Source organism: Emydura macquarii, unplaced genomic scaffold (assembly GCF_026122565.2).
Source record: "Emydura macquarii macquarii isolate MOO-44397 ecotype Brisbane River unplaced genomic scaffold, CSIRO-AGI_Emac_v2 contig_320, whole genome shotgun sequence".
NCBI classification, from domain to species: domain Eukaryota; kingdom Metazoa; phylum Chordata; order Testudines; family Chelidae; genus Emydura; species Emydura macquarii.
The window spans coordinates 14,001,727-14,008,537 of NW_027130457.1; positions in this window are offsets into that span (position 1 = coordinate 14,001,727).

A 6,811-nucleotide genomic window follows, 5' to 3' on the forward strand; every position below is an offset into this window, starting at 1 on the left:
AGAGGCAGTGCAGTCACTCAGACCAGAAGAAAAAAACATCCCCCTCTACAGCACCCCCCCAGCAGCAGCGGTGGTCGTCGTCATCATCCTCCTCACAGACAAAGCAGCAGCAGGCTCCCAGGTGGCCATGTCAGCAAGCAGCCAGCCTGGGAAGGCCCCAGCACTGGTGGTGGTGGTGGTAGTGGCAGCAGCAGTGGCGGTGGAGGGGCCACTTGCTCACTCCCTCCCGGCTCAGGCCAGCAGGGCCCCCAAGCAAGAGCAGCAGCACCAGGAGCTTCTCCAACCAGCAGTGTGATCCATGACAGCTGTAGGAGAGTGCTGGAAAGGGGGATCAGGAAGCTCCAGAATGCTCAGGGCTCTGTTCCCTGCAGACTAGCCAGATTCATTAGAGGTCAATTAGGAGCAGCTGAGGGCAATTAAGGTCCAGCCAGGTGCCTGATAAAAACCCTCTGCTCCAGTGAAACAGAGATGTGGTGTGAACAGTTCAGAGTTGTGTGGAAGAGCAGAGAGGTGTGCTGGAAAAGGTACTGGGGCCAAGAGGGGGAAGCTTGTCCCAAACAGGATTGTGATACTCCCCCAGGCACAGTGGCCTGGATAAGGAAGCCCAACCCCAGGGAGCAAGGCCTGATGAGCCAGAAGGACAGAGATGGGAAATTAGCACAGAGAAAAGACTGCAGCTGTGTATATGGTGCTAGCAGCACATAACTGCTACTCATAGGGCCCCTGGGCTGGGACCTGGAGGAGCGGGTGGGCCTGGTCCCTACTTCCCTCCCGGGGGAAATCGGGTAACTGGTGATGCCTTGACCACTACAAGAGGCAAAAGCATGATACCCACTAGGGTGAAGGCAGCCATTTGCCACAACCGGAAAATCTGGATAGATGGCTTTAAAATAATAATCTGTTTGTGCAAGAGGCAGTTTCCAATAATAAAATACTTAGGAAAATGCCATTATTTGAGAATTATATGTGATTCTCTGCCAAAGTTCATGGGGTGGAGGGAGAGAACAAAACATATAAAAAAAATAGAACTACTTTTGAGAAGTGAAAGAAAATGCCAGGATTCAATAAAATGACTGCTCCTGCATTATCTATTAAAAATACCCTCTGGGCCTTGAAGGAATAGATATAGGTCCATTTCTAAATGAGGATAAGGTACAAAGAATGAAGAGCAGTAAGCCCTCCACTTTATTTAAAGAAGATCTGGGAGGTTTTACACAGTGAGGATTTACAATAGAAAAGCACTAAAAATAACAGATTTCTAATGCCTTTTTAATCCCATTTTGACACAGTATAACAATTACTACATTGTCTTGACATCCACATTCATTCATATCCCGTAAAACTTAGCAGCAGTTTCCATAGCACTTTTCTCTCTCTAAGCATTAGAAGGGAAAGAATGCACAGGCTTTCAGAACAGCACAGGCATATAAGGTGCATTCACCTTATATGTAAACCTAAAATTACCATGATGTAAACAAAACTGGCTCCCGTTTCCCTGAGGGGGAAATCTACCTGCAAGGGGCCAGCACAATGCTTGTCTCTCTCTGTAAACTACACTGCACAAAACATGACAAAGGCAGTTATATTTCCTTATACTGTGTTGAACTAGAAGTTCAATTTTAGAAGTAGAGGAAAACCCCTTTATTTCAAAGGATGCCTTTCACACCATCTTAAGGGTAATAAGTAGAATGGTTCCAATCAACTTGGATTTACTTTAAGGGCCTAGAAACCTGAAACTTAATTTGCTTGTTTTTTGTTTTTCTTTTTTTTTTTGAGGAACCATGATATAGTCTTTTTTCTTTTTGGTGAGCTAAATTTTATGCCCCCTCATGTTGTTAAAGAACAATGGTTAGCACTCACCCAAGTGGAAAAAAGTGCTGTTACTGACATAACATGAAATAAGAGAAACTCTCTCAAATGGATGATTTTGGCTCACGTCAGCTTGAGCAAAACTCAAACAGGATAGGGATATAATTTTCCAACCAGGTGAAAAGTTAATTTTTATTAAAAATAAGCTATTGGCAAAGAGGCAAGGACTTTAACACAAATTGATCTAGTAGATTATGCTATTAAGATGGGTGGGAAGAGAACCCCTATAACAGTTTGCCATGTGAATTTTCTTATAAAGTGGAAAGAGACACACCCCCTAGCAATCCAGTATCAACTAATTCAGCAGAATGTCCTCTCAATAGTGGGAGTTATGTCCAACTTCATAATACCAATGGCATATTAGAAACCCTCTCTTGTAGAGTTTGTCACATGGTGACAGGCTCTTTTAGAAGGAAAGCTGGGTTCCGTCTACTGATGACTAATACTGGTGAGCCAGCCCGATCAGGTAGTTCTTTAGAGCTTAAATGGTAATAAATACCTGGCCCAAATAGGAAGTTTATTAGATCACAGGGAGGGGAGAAGGATCAATTTAGAAGGAACGTGATCCCTGTAGACAGTATAGAGTGTTGCTGTCAACCAGCTCTGAGGAGGTTCTTTGTGGTAAAGGTAACAGAAGACTGGTGAACTGTCCCAGCCCCAAAGAGAATAGCTGTGGGGGCTGCAGGTTGCAGTTCTTTGTATAAGGAGAATGTAAAGATTGGTGAGATCTGCATCCTGGTTCTGGGCAGAGAGATGAGTTTTTCTTTAAAGGAAGAATCAGATTGTTTGGAGGACATTCTCAACTCCAGGGGAAAAAGTGGGACCACAGCCCTTAGGCTTGGTCTATACTACAAAGTTAGGTTGACCTATGTGTGCATGTGTCTATGCTCAAATTTCTCTCTGGCTGATGTAAGCTCCCTGTTACAATGATGCAGTAAAATCACCTCCCCTACTGGCATAGCATAGTTGACCTTCAGAGGCTGATGTAGTGCAAATGTAGACATTGTGTGACTTATGTCACCCTAGCAGTCCTCCAGCAGCTGTCCTACGATGCCCTATTTTCTGCAACAGTGACCACTGTGGTCACAATTATAAAACTTCATTTCCCAGGGATCACAGAGACTGAAAGCCAGTAGCATTTTAAAAAAATCTCTTTTCCTTATTGTCCACATTTGTGAACACAACAAGCACCCTTGTTGTATGCAAACAACCATGATGGCTCCAGGCACTAGACGTGCTACTGCCTATTGTAGATGGTAGGCATTGAATCTCCTGGGCCTATGGGGAGAAGAGGCTGTGCAAGCACAGCTATAGCCATAGAAATGTGGATATCTGCCAGAAGATTGCACAGGGGATGCAGGCAATAGGTTATATGATAGGTAGCAACAGCGGCGGTGTGTAAAAGCAAAGGAACTGGGCCAGGCATACCACAAGCCCAGGGCGGCCAACAATACATATGGTGCAGACCCTAACCCTAACCTGCCACTTTTACAACTAGCTGCAAGTCTTATGAGCACCTTGCAGACCACTGATACCTCAAGGGACACCACGACAAAGAAATCTGTAGTGAACAGCGAGGAGATGGAGGGGGAGGACTCCAGCCATGCCACATGCTAGGGTGAGGGCTGCCCCCAGGCCTCCTGCTGCAGGGGCTGAGGCTGAAAAGCCACCTCCAGCCATGAAGGAGCCAGAGAGGGTCTGGGGGATGCCCCCCAGCCCTTAGAGCTGCCATGATAGGAGACCCCAGCCAGCACTTCCCAGCAGAGGTAGGGGAGAGCCCTTCCAGGAATGCTGGAATTTAAATATTGGTTCCCAGTTGAGAAAACAGGACTCTCCTAAAAGAGCTTGTCCATTCACGATTCTCATCTGAAGTGAAGCAGTAGAATAAATCTTTCTTCCTAGTGAGTCGTCTTTGTTTTCTTTTGTGGTACACTTAAATCTTCGTTGTTGCAACCTCTCATTAACTGCCATGACAATTAAGGAGTTTGGTTTGAACAGAAATACTCAAACCCTGAGAAGGGACACAGTATAGGTTTTTCCATTTGTTTGGCTGTTGGGGTGATGCAGCATGTGTCACATAAATTTGGCCAGCTGTAATAGGGCATCATTAATAGGGAGGGCAACTCTCCTGGGACTGAAGCCTGGAGGATGGCCACCAATTTGTACCAACTTGGCTTGAATACTCAGAGCTGCAATTCCTGGTAGAACTTGAACTGGAAGTGAAGAAGCTGAAGTGAGGACCACCAAATCATACATGGATTGTGATGACAGGGCTGCTAGAGTTAAAGGTGCTTCCTGGGGTACATGCTGGTTCTCAGGGAAAGGGTTAGTCACAGAGAAGAACCTAGGAGGAAAGTCATCCTGATCTTCTGCAATAGGCTGGACTATGGCTTGGGCCATCTCTAGGTAAGGAGATCTTACACCCAACTTATGTGGAGACCTGGCTCTATGGCAGAGAGGTGTCCAGGGGCCACTGCGACACAGGGCATAGCAGAGGCCAGTATATTGCAGGCCAGGCAGGTCTATCCCTACAATAGGAGCCGCTCTGCTCTCACTACCAACAGTAAGTTACTTCCCTTGTGTTTGGATGATGTATGTGATCTCTTTAGCTGAGATGGGAAAGGAGGAGACCTGGAGGACTCTGACCCAGAGTGAGAAGAGCTGTTTGAATAAGGCATAGAGGGAATGCAACCTGGTGGGGTCACTAGAAATCCTGACTTGTCCATTGTCCAATATCGAAAAGTGAATGTTGGTACCATGGCTGGCATTGTATTTGGTCCTGAGAGGAAACTGCAGGAGGTAGATGGCCTGGCAGAGGAGTTCAGTACAAAGGATGGGTCCCTTATTGGTACTGAGGGGTCAGGATTTGGTCCCCAATCAGAAGTAGCTACCAATACTGAGGACATTGGTACAGAGGTCAGTCTTGTAAGTGGTGCGGAGAGCAGGGGGTATCTCAATATTGACCAAGCCTGCATCAGTGCCCTGTACAGACCTTGTCTCTTTATCAGTACCTGAGCTGAAGGCAATCTCTGTTCCGAAGCTGATGAGGACAAAGTTTGGGTACCATATTCGTACTGACATCCAGAGTTAGTGGGGATGCCGGTACAGACCGACAGACAAAGAGCCTGAAACTTCCACTTCAGCTGGTGGGATCGATGGCATCAAAAGCAATGATGCTGGAGTTTCCACAGGTACTGGACTTGATGGGTATTCTGTGGAGGGTTCCAGAGTCAACAGTACGGCACTGGGATCCTCCTGTCTCAGTACTGAGGAGATGCAGGTTGACGCCTCTAGGTACCAGAGTTTTGCTGACAGTGATTCCCTGCTCTTAAGGAAGAATTAGTCCTCCTCTTCATTGATTTCTGGCAGCCCTGGTCCTCTTTTGAGGGACATGCAGGAACAATAAACATAGAATCATAGAATATTAGAGTTGGAAGGGACCTCAGGAGGTCATCTAATCCAACCCCCTGCTCAAAGCAGGACTAACCTCAGCTATATCATCCCAGCCAGGGCTTTGTCAAGCCGCAGCTTAAAAACCTCTAAAGATGGAGATTTCACCACCTCCCTAGGTAACCTATTCCAGTGCTTCACCACCCTCCTAGTAAAAAACTTTTTCCTAATGTCCAACCTAGACCTCCCCCACGTAACTGGAGACCGTTGCTCCTTGTTCTGTCATCTGCCACCACTGAGAACAGCCTAGCCCCATCCTCCCTGGAACTCCCTTTCAGGTAGTTAAAGGCCGCTATCAAATCCCCCCTCATTCTTCTCTTTTGCAGCCTAAACAAGCCCAGTTCCCTTAGCCTCTCCTCATAAGTCCTGTGTTCCAGCCCCCTAATCATTTTGGTTCCCCTCCACTGTACTGTCTCCAACTTGTCCACATCCTTTTTGTAGTGGGGGCCCAAAACTGGACACAATATTCTAAATGCGGCCTCACCAATGCCAAATGGAGGGGAATAATCACTTCCCGCGACCTGCTGGCAATGCCCCTCCTAATGCAGCCCAATATGCTATTAGCTTTCTTGGCAACCAGGACACACTGCTGACTCATATCCAGCTTTTTATCCACTGTTACCCCCAGGTCCTTTTCTGCAGAACTGCTGCCTAGGTCGTCAGTCCCCAGTCTATAGCTGTGCATGGGATTCTTCCTTCCTAAGTGGAGGATTCTGCACTTTTCTTTGTTGAACCTCAGGAGATTTCTTTTGGCCCAATCCTCCAGTTTGTTAGGTCCTTCTGTATCCTATCCCTACCTTCCAAGGTATCTACCACTCCCCCCAGCTTAGTGTCATCCGCAAACTTGCTGAGGGTGCAATCTACCCCATCCTCCAGATCATTAATCTCTTTCCTGCTTCTATGTCTGATCAGTCTGGGAGGTCTGTCCCCAGTTGCTGCAGAGGTAGAGGATGTCTAGGGCCAGTTAATTGAGTGGTCAGAAGAGGATCCCAGTGCTGAGGCAGTCTCCAAGTCTGTTTCAGCAAGTGTTGCTTTAAAAGAAGGTCTCTTGCAATCTGTATCCTTTCCTTATAAGAACAACATATATTGCACTTTGCCTTTATGTGCTTCTTGTTAAGGCACAAGCAACATGTGTGGGTTATTGTTAGGAACAGCGACCTCACATGATGGACAATGCTGGAAGTCCAGGGAATGGTGCATAACCTTCGGCGCTGAGCACCACAAACTAACTATACAAGTAAATACACTAATAAACTAAGTAACTCTAACCTAAACTATTGGTGCTAACTGCCAGTAACCATTTACACTACTAAAGACCTGAGTCAAAAACTATGATGGAGCAGGGAAATTGTGAGGAGCATCCAACACGGGGAGCACAACTCAAGCTGGAGGTGGTAAGAAGGAATTGAGGGGGGTCAGGGTACCACTGCCCTTATATAGCCTCAGGAAGGGCCATGAGAAGATACAGCTTTCGCAAAAGTCTCCAGCCTGC